This window comes from Balaenoptera borealis (assembly GCF_965194805.1).
Source record: "Balaenoptera borealis genome assembly, chromosome: 11".
Classification (NCBI taxonomy): domain Eukaryota; kingdom Metazoa; phylum Chordata; class Mammalia; order Artiodactyla; family Balaenopteridae; genus Balaenoptera; species Balaenoptera borealis.
Window position 1 is genome coordinate 71169022 of NC_138868.1, and position 8502 is coordinate 71177523.

General features: G+C 44.6%; 1 protein-coding gene across 14 annotated transcripts in view; it reads right to left on the reverse strand.

The window, feature by feature from the left end:
* VSTM5 (V-set and transmembrane domain containing 5) overlaps nt 1-8502 on the reverse strand; it is an 83090-nt gene that overhangs the window by 40019 nt on the left and 34569 nt on the right. For 5 of the 14 annotated variants that reach the window (XR_014231127.1, XR_014231128.1, XR_014231129.1 and 2 more), the window contains 2 exons: nt 2024-5453; nt 392-1629 (listed from right to left, as the gene is read on the reverse strand). The gene's annotated coding sequence lies outside the window, so the exon portion shown is untranslated. The other 9 variants (XR_014231125.1, XR_014231130.1, XR_014231126.1 and 6 more) reach the window with 6 other exon arrangements.

Genomic DNA, 8502 nt, shown 5'->3' on the forward strand with positions numbered 1-8502 from the left:
GCCTCGGTCTACTACTTTGAGAAATTCCTTGGAGAGTTCCAGCTGAAGGCCTGGAAGGCAGACTCATTACCCCCTCAGAGATTTTACTCCCATATTCTTATGGGAAGCAGAGGGGTGACGGTCTGTCTTCTACAACTGCTTCAAGGCTGAGTAGGGGCGTCGACCCTGCCTGTCAGGGAGTAAAAATCTCTGGATGCCTGATCTAGGGGCCACAAGGGCAGGACAGCTCCTTGTTTTAAGTCTGTACCGGCTGGAAGCCGTCATCTTAATGTGGAACTGTTGTAACTGTTTCCTTAGCCTTCCTATGAATCTTCTTGATGATGAAGCACTTTTTGTAACAGTGTCAGAGTACAAAAATATCTATAAATGACAAAAGACTTAAAAGGCTTGATTAAACCTCTGATTACATTTAATTTAACATACGAAATAATCCTAGTTAAATACTTCTCTTTGAGATACCTCAGGGGCCCTCTAAAGTACCCCAAAGTTAGCTGGAAATCAAAAGAACTTTAATTAAAATTTGGTATTTGGGAAGTTTGTCAAAAAGATTTAAAACACTTGGTCAAATAAGATCATAGGTCACTGTGAGACAATAGTTACTTAGCCAAAGTGACAATAAAACATTTCAAACACAAATACAGATCACTTAAAAGGTAAAGAACTTAAAACCTGTTAGCAAAGACAGTTCAACATTTTAAGAAAACTTGTCCTTTTAAGAGAGAGAAAGGCCAAATTCAAGTGTTGCACCAGCTTACTTTTACAATTCATTTACTCAATTAAATTTATTCTAAACTTAGTCAATCCTGACCATGCACAAAACCCTTTTCTCAGGGTCCACTTTCCACAAACCTTTTATCACCTTCTATATCCATCACTTTATTTTTTTCCATCCAGAAACAACCAGAAGGCAGACTTTCTTTTCCCTTAATTAAATGCAATTCCATTCCTCACACTTTCTTTACTGAAAACACACAACCTACTTTCCTTAAATGTTTTTTTCACATCGAGTTACTTGTTGACAAATCCGTAACAGAATAAGGTCTTATTTGACCTCTAGTAAACCTGGGTACAACAAAAGTACTATACTTAACATTGATGACTCTATAAAGACATGTCTATATTAATCAGACCAACCAGCTTAAGCCACATTTAATACCAGATATCAGCCTAGTATTGAATATTTCCCAGATGACGTGAGCCTGAAATTCATTCTGGCCAGTTTTATATTTCTGAGTATTTATATAAGCTATAAGGACTTAATTTCCTTTAAGCCAATTAAATAGAGCTCTTTTATGAATTAATTTTGGCAATAGCATACATCTGCAACACACATAGATACATACGAACACACAAACACAGAGACCTCATAGTTCCCATTTCAAAATTTCAGCCCCGAGTCAGGTACAGTAATATAAAACCCATCATTTACAAGGGGTTGGATTCAAATTGGGCTTCTGGCAGATGGAACAAACCCAGGTCACCTGTCTAGATGGCTAAACCCTTTTTACTAATGTTGACAGAAAAGACACTTAGGATTTCTATTTATCCTTGACAAGTCAAGATCTAAATTACCCTCTTTCAAAATTTTCATTTTAAAAAGATGGCAGAGATAAGGCTTCCTGAGAAGACCTTTACCCTCTTTCAAAATTTGCATTTTAAAAAGGTGGCAGAGGGGCTTCCCTGGTGGCGCAGTGGTTGAGAATCTGCCTGTCAATGCAGGGGACACGGGTTCGAGCCCTGGTCTGGGAAGATCCCACATGCCGCGGAGCAACTAGACCCGTGAGCCACAATTACTGAGCCTGCGCGTCTGGAGCCTGTGCTCCGCAACAAGAGAGGCCGCGACAGTGAGAGGCCCGCGCACCGCGATGAAGAGTGGCCCCCGCTTGCCGCAACTAGAGAAAGCCCTCACACAGAAACAAAGACCCAACACAGCCAAAAATAATAAATAAATAAAAATTTTTAAAAAATAAAAAATAAAAAATAAAAATAAAAAGGTGGCAGAGATAAGGATTCCTGAGAAGACCAGGTAGGATTGGAGTATTACAGGGAGATTGGCATGGCACCAAAAGCCCATAATTAATGAATTTTGAGATTAGGGGTTGGAGGCCTCTTTGAGCCTCTGGTTTTATGGGGTATTGGCACCCGGAAGGGAAGTTATTAATTTCCTGTAAGGTGATTTTTATAGGAGTGACAAACTTTGTTTTCCCTGGGATTCCCTGATCCCAGACTTGTGGATCTGTAAGTTTTTCAATTCCTGGGGGGAGTATTTTGGGTTGGACTGTCCATGTCTTGTATAATACATAGTCCAACCAAAAACACTCCTTGGCTTTGGTCTTCAGGGAGAGTAAGAGTTGCCCCCAAGACTGAGAAAATCCCTTCCCAATAATGGGCTGGAGCATTCAGGCATGACAAGGAGCTTGTGAGTTTTAAGACTCTTTCCCCAGGTGCAAGTTAGAGGGGTGGTGGAATGTTTTAGTTTTGGCTTTCCTTCAACCCCAACAATAGAGCAGGTTTCAGGGGCAAGGGGCCCAGCAAGAGAAGTCAGGACAGAATAAGTGGCTCCTGTGTCCACTAGAAATTGGACAAGCTTACCTGCCACATCAATGGTCACCCGCAGTTCCTCCCCTGTATGATGACTGTCTTCTCAGGAGTCTTGGGAGGTCCCAGGTCCTGTCAATCAACCACTGCCATGACTGGCATGGGGGAATATCCTCACTCCCTTTGGAGCTGGGGGCAGTCCTTCTTCCAGTGGCCCATCGTCTTGCAGAGTGGGCATGGCGTTTTGGGTGTAGGCTGGGGCCTGTCTCCTGAGCATTCCTTGCTCCAGTGTTCAGGACTCCCACAGCTGAAACTGGCTCCTTTCCCTGGTGGAGGTCTTCTAGGAGTACTTTTGGGGTGACCAGGAAGGAGGTGGCTTAGGTCTCGTCATGACAGCTGCCAAAATCCTGGCTTGCCGTTGTTCCTTCCTTAAATCATGCCGTTCCTTCTTTTCCTCCTCAGTCTGGTTTCTATTGTTAAAAACACTGAAGGCTGTGTCAATAAGAAGGTTGAGAGGGGTTAAGGGCCCCGTGGCAAGCTTTTGAATCTTCCGACAGATGTAGGGGTTGATTGGCTAAGGAAGTGGGTTGCAAATATAATGTGTCCCTTGAAAATATTTGGGTCTATATTTGTATATTTTCTGAGGGCATCTACCAATCGGGGCTGAAATAGGGCTGGATTTTCATCTTGGCCTTGGGTGACCTCTTTAACCTTAACATAGTTCACAGGTTTAATTATGCATCATTTCATCTCTTCAATGAGGCAAAGGATCATGTGATCCCTACTAGTGATACCAGGCTGGCCTGGTTGATAGTCCCAACTGGGATCCATTAGAGGCACGGCTGTCAGGCCCAAAGGGTATCGATGTGGTTGGGCAACCTGTAATTCATCAGCATATGTTTGAACCTGTGCCCAAATACGGGCGCTTTGCTCACTAGTGCAGCAGTGGGAAAGGACAATATTTACATCCTTCCAGGTAAGGTCAAAGGAGAGAGTCAGTGCCTGGAATTCTTCGGTGAACTGGCCAGGGTCCTCCAAGAATCTGCCTAAGCAGGTGTGGCATTGGTTAAGGTCAGACAAGGAAAAAGGGGCGTGGACTCTGGTAATTCCCTGAGGCCCACCTACTCCTTCCTGAAGGGGGCAAAGAGGCTCTCCTGCATTTCTGGTACGGAAGGGTAAAGAGGCTTATAGGGCGGGGAAGAGGCTGAAGATGATGGAAGAGTGTTAGGGCTTGGGTCTTCTGTCTGGGGCTCCTGTTCTTCCAGGTGTGCCACTACAGAGGGCTTTTGTGTAGCCTAAATGGGTCCCAGCAGGCCAGGTTCCCTAACCTAAGACTTGTGAAGCTCCGGGTTTTCTCTCAGGGCCATAAGAGCCTGTACATAAGGAACTTCTGTCCCATTTCCCCTGCCTTTTGCAAAATATGTCTAACTGTAGGATTGGTATTACAGTTGAGGCTCCCATTTGCTGGCCAGGCCTCATCGTCCTCAAGTTTATACTGGGACCAGGCTTCATTACAAAAGAAAATGAGCTTTTTCGTTTTAAAGAATCTAGAGAAAACTTGTCCCAGTGACTCAAGTTGCAACCAAGGGGTGAGTCCTTGGGGTGGAGGAGGTGTTTCCCATCGTTCCTTCAGGGAGAGGGTGCTCCTGTACCAGAGAGAAGCACTAGCGTTAGGAGGTCCCATGGGAGCGCTCTAAGACAGGAGTGGTTCCCGGTGTCCCCATCCACATAGTCCTGTTGACTTTATCCACAATGGGGGTTAGCTACTCCCCCATGTGGCGGTCCTGTTGGCACCCAAGTCCTGGGGCCTGTATCCTATCCTGGCGTCTGTGGTACCCAGGATGAGTGACCTTCCTGAAGGTTTCTCTATACAGTCTATAGATTAATTCCTGCGTTCTGGGATATGTTCCCCTGGAATGGACATCCTCATGGCTCTAAGACTTATTTAAGTCCCAGCCTTTTTCCCTAAAAAGGTGGTAAGTTTCAGAAAACAGGCACTGGCCATTAAGGGAGATGGTTTGTGAGAAAGAAAAAAACTTCTCTTTTCCCTTCCCTTTTGTGGGCAGTACCCCTGGGACCTTGGTGCCATCCTCCCCCTCACCCCCTCCCACACATGCTCTGGCCAGCGGGCAGCGGGGCTGGGTGCAGGGGCTGATATGGCAGCCGAGGCAGAGGCACCGTGACTGTCGTTAGGGGGATGGAGGGCCCCCACAACCGTCGAAGAACACTCCCAATCACGTGACCCCAGGGAGGCAAGCACGGCAGATGCGGGTCATTGCTCAGGCATGTATCCCTGGGGCGTGGCCATGCAGTTTGAGTCGCCTGGCCAGCCCTAACAGGGCGTGGTGGCACTGGGGTCAGGGTGGACTCTGGAGAGGGCCAGACAAACGCCAGGAGGCGGGTGGTGAACCATGGTCCCACCACCGTGAGTCCCAACCATGTAGGGAGGAACCATCCCCCTCCTAACACCTGGGGGTATGCACACAGACAGCCTACTGCTTGAGGGAGCTCCCGAAGGGACTGCAGCCGCTGTAACCATGGCACAAACTCTAAGTAAGGTTGTATTCCATATTTTTACACAATTGGACCTGTTAACAGTTAATTAAATGGTGGATGAGGCAAACCCAGAAGGCAAAGATCCTGTGGTTCAGGTCCCTATATGTCTGAAGATGACTGGCAGTAAGGCTGTGCCTCTCAAGCCCAAGGAAGGTGAGAGGCTAAGTCCAAAAAGGCGACAGAGAGTAAGATAGCAAAAGAGAGAGAGTAAGGGAGAGAGTAGGAGAGAATGGGAGAGTAATGGTGGGAAATAAGGTAGTCCCTCTCAAGCGCAAGGGAGGCGAGAGGCTGAGGCTTACCGAATTCTCCTGGCTATCTCACCAAAATGTTCCCAGTGAATCTGAGGTTCTTGCTTCGTTCTAAAAGAATTCGGAGATGAAGTGATAGGTAAGAAGTGGAGTGTGGACCATCTCAGAAGATGAGAGGCCTTGGGAGAAACACACTCCACAGACAGAGCGCAGGCCATCTCAGAAGGCAAGAGAGGGCCCCAAAATATGGTGTGGTTAGTTTTTATGGGCTGGGTAATTTCATAGGCTAATGAGTGGGAGGATTATTCCAATTATTTGGGGGAAAGGGGCAGAGATTTCCAGGAATTGGGCCACTGCCCGCTTTTTGGTCTTTTTTTTTTTTTTTATAAATTTATTTTATTTATTTATTTTTGGCTGCGTTGGGTCTTTGTTGCTGCGTGCAGACTTTCTCTAGTTGTGGCGAGCGGGGGCTACTCTTTGTTGCTGTGCGCGGGCTTCTCCTCGCAGTGGCTTGTTGCAGAGCACGGTCTAGGTGTTCAGGCTTCAGTAGTTGTGGCACATGGGCTCAGTAGTTGTGGCTCATGGGCTCTAGAGCACAGGCTCAGTAGTTGTGGCGCACGGGCTTAGTTGCTCCGCGGCATGTGGGATCTTCCCGGACCAGGGCTCAAACCCGTGTCCCCTGCATTGGCAGGCGGATTCTTAACTACTGCAGCACCAGGGAAGTCCCTGCTTTTTGGTCTTTTATGGTCTTTTATGGTTAGCCTCAGAACCGTCATGGTGCTGGTGGGTGTGTCATTTAGCATGCTAATATATTACAATGAGCGTATAATGAGGCTCAAGGTCCATTGGAAATCGAATCTCCCGCCCTCTTGGATCTAGTGAGTTCTAACCAGTTTTTGTCATGCCTATGGCCATGTCATTCTTTTAATGGTTGTGCCCTGTCCCCTTCCCTCTTGTTTCAATAAGAGATTTAGCCTTATGGGCCTTTTGGTGCCACTATAAATGATCTATAAGTAATCTGTAGCTTTCAATTTTTAAAAGATACCTTTCTATTAATTTATGACTGAAGTAACTTTTAAAAAGTCCTTTGGGGCTTCCCTGGTGGCGCAGTGGTTGAGAGTCTGCCTGCCAATGCAGGGGACGCGGGTTCGAGCCCTGGTCTGGGAAGATCCCACATGCCACGGAGCAACTGGGCCCGTGAGCCACAACTACTGAGCCTGAGCGTCTGGAGCCTGTGCTCCGCAACAAGAGAGGCCGCGATAGTGAGAGGCCCGCGCACTGCGATGAAGAGTGGCCCCCGCTTGCCACAACTAGAGAAAGCCCTCGCACAGAAACGAATACCCAACACAGCCAAAAATAAATAATAAATACATAAATAAAATTAAAAAAAAAAAAAGTCCCTTGTATTTCTCTACATTTTTTCTTTTAAAAGATAAATAGAGCTTGTAAGCCATAAAATACCTAACACCTTTCTGTTTCTGTTTGCTTTTTTGCCTCCTGATTAAGGTACTGCATCTTTCTACCCATGGAAATTGAAAGATTGGTATGAATCTGCAGTTATTTTAAACATTTCTGTGCTTCATAAGTTATGGTGGACCAAAAGTTGCCTTAGCTAATTTTGCTAAGCTAATCTGTGCATTTCTACTCACATAAGGAGTCTTTTAAGAAGGCTCACACTGCAGTACAGTGATTCTCAAGCTTTCACCAAAGGACTGGTTTTTGTTTTTGTTTTTTTTTTAAATTTCCATCCATTGCAGATTGATACTTTGGTAAAATACAATAAAAATTAATTACTAGAAAAATTTTGAGATACAAAATAAAAGCCCCATCTATTATAATAGACATAAAATGGCTGTCAAATATAAAAATGTTTGAATGTTTTATTTTCTGTTTCTATGATTATCTTGTCATAAACCAGTAAAAGGACCACACTCTGAGTAGAGCTGATAAGAATACATGCACAGACATTACCACCTGCTCATCTACACTTCATCTGAGTGGACCAGGATAACTGAAGACCAACAGGATCTCCAAATGCCTTCCTGTCCGCATTATCTTAAGTCACTGTTTACAGAATAGCCACTTCCCACTTGAAGAATAGTGAAAACAAAAGTAAATATGGGGGAAATGGCAGGAAGCTCAGTTGCTGTGGCAGCAACTCTACATTTTCCAGCTTAATGTTTCAACCTGAATGACCTGGAGTTGGAAGGATGTGCTGTGGAATTTGGGAGAGAGGCTAGAAGAAAACCAATTAGTCCCTCACCAAGTATTTAACAGACTGGCAAAGGAGCTGTGTTGGAATGTTGGCTCTACATCTGCTCAGTTGTGTCTGCTTGGCAGGGTTACCTTCTCTGAAGCTGTTTCCATGTATATAAAATGGGGACAAGGATGCCTCTGGTAACCGCAGCGGTGGTTCAAAGGTTTCAATATGGTTGGTAATGGATGTTAAATTCTAAAGTGTTGTGCGAATATAAAGCATTAAGCAACTCTTTTCTAAAAGTTGAGCTAATTAGGAGTTGGAAAAATGGTTAAGACATCAGCTTTATGTTTGTTTATCATTAGGAGAAAATGTCCTATATTTGTCCTATAAATGTCCTATGTCCTATATTTGTCCTATAAATGTCCTATGTCCTATATTCAAATTTACAGATGGTAAAGACAGGGAGTGCATTTGTGGGTGGAAGATTTGTTTTCTCTAGTTTATTTTTAAAGCCATTCTCTGTGGTTGAACTCTCTCTACACCCTCTCTCTTGGTCTTTCATTCACTTTCACTTTCCTACTCCTGTTCTTTGTTGATACCTTAAATACTTGGAGCTAAATTCAAGTCTCTGAATCTCACTTTAGGATGGGAACTAAGAGGAAGTTCACCATGGAGAAACCCTGTCTCTTCGAAGCAGCAAACAAAGTGACATAAGTGCTACTCAAAAGTTAGTGACCAGAGCTGGGTCTTTGCTTTAAAGTTTGCTGTTTCCTATCTGCAAGTTCACTTCCAGAAATTTATCCTATAGACATACTTCACAAAGATCATTGTGTAAGGATTATCAAGGAGGTCTGTAAAAGTGAAAAACTGAGACCAATCTAAACATCTGAAAGAATGACTAAAATTATGCTAGAGGGGTCCCAGACGCAGGCACTCATTTTTACTTCTCTAATAGTTGAG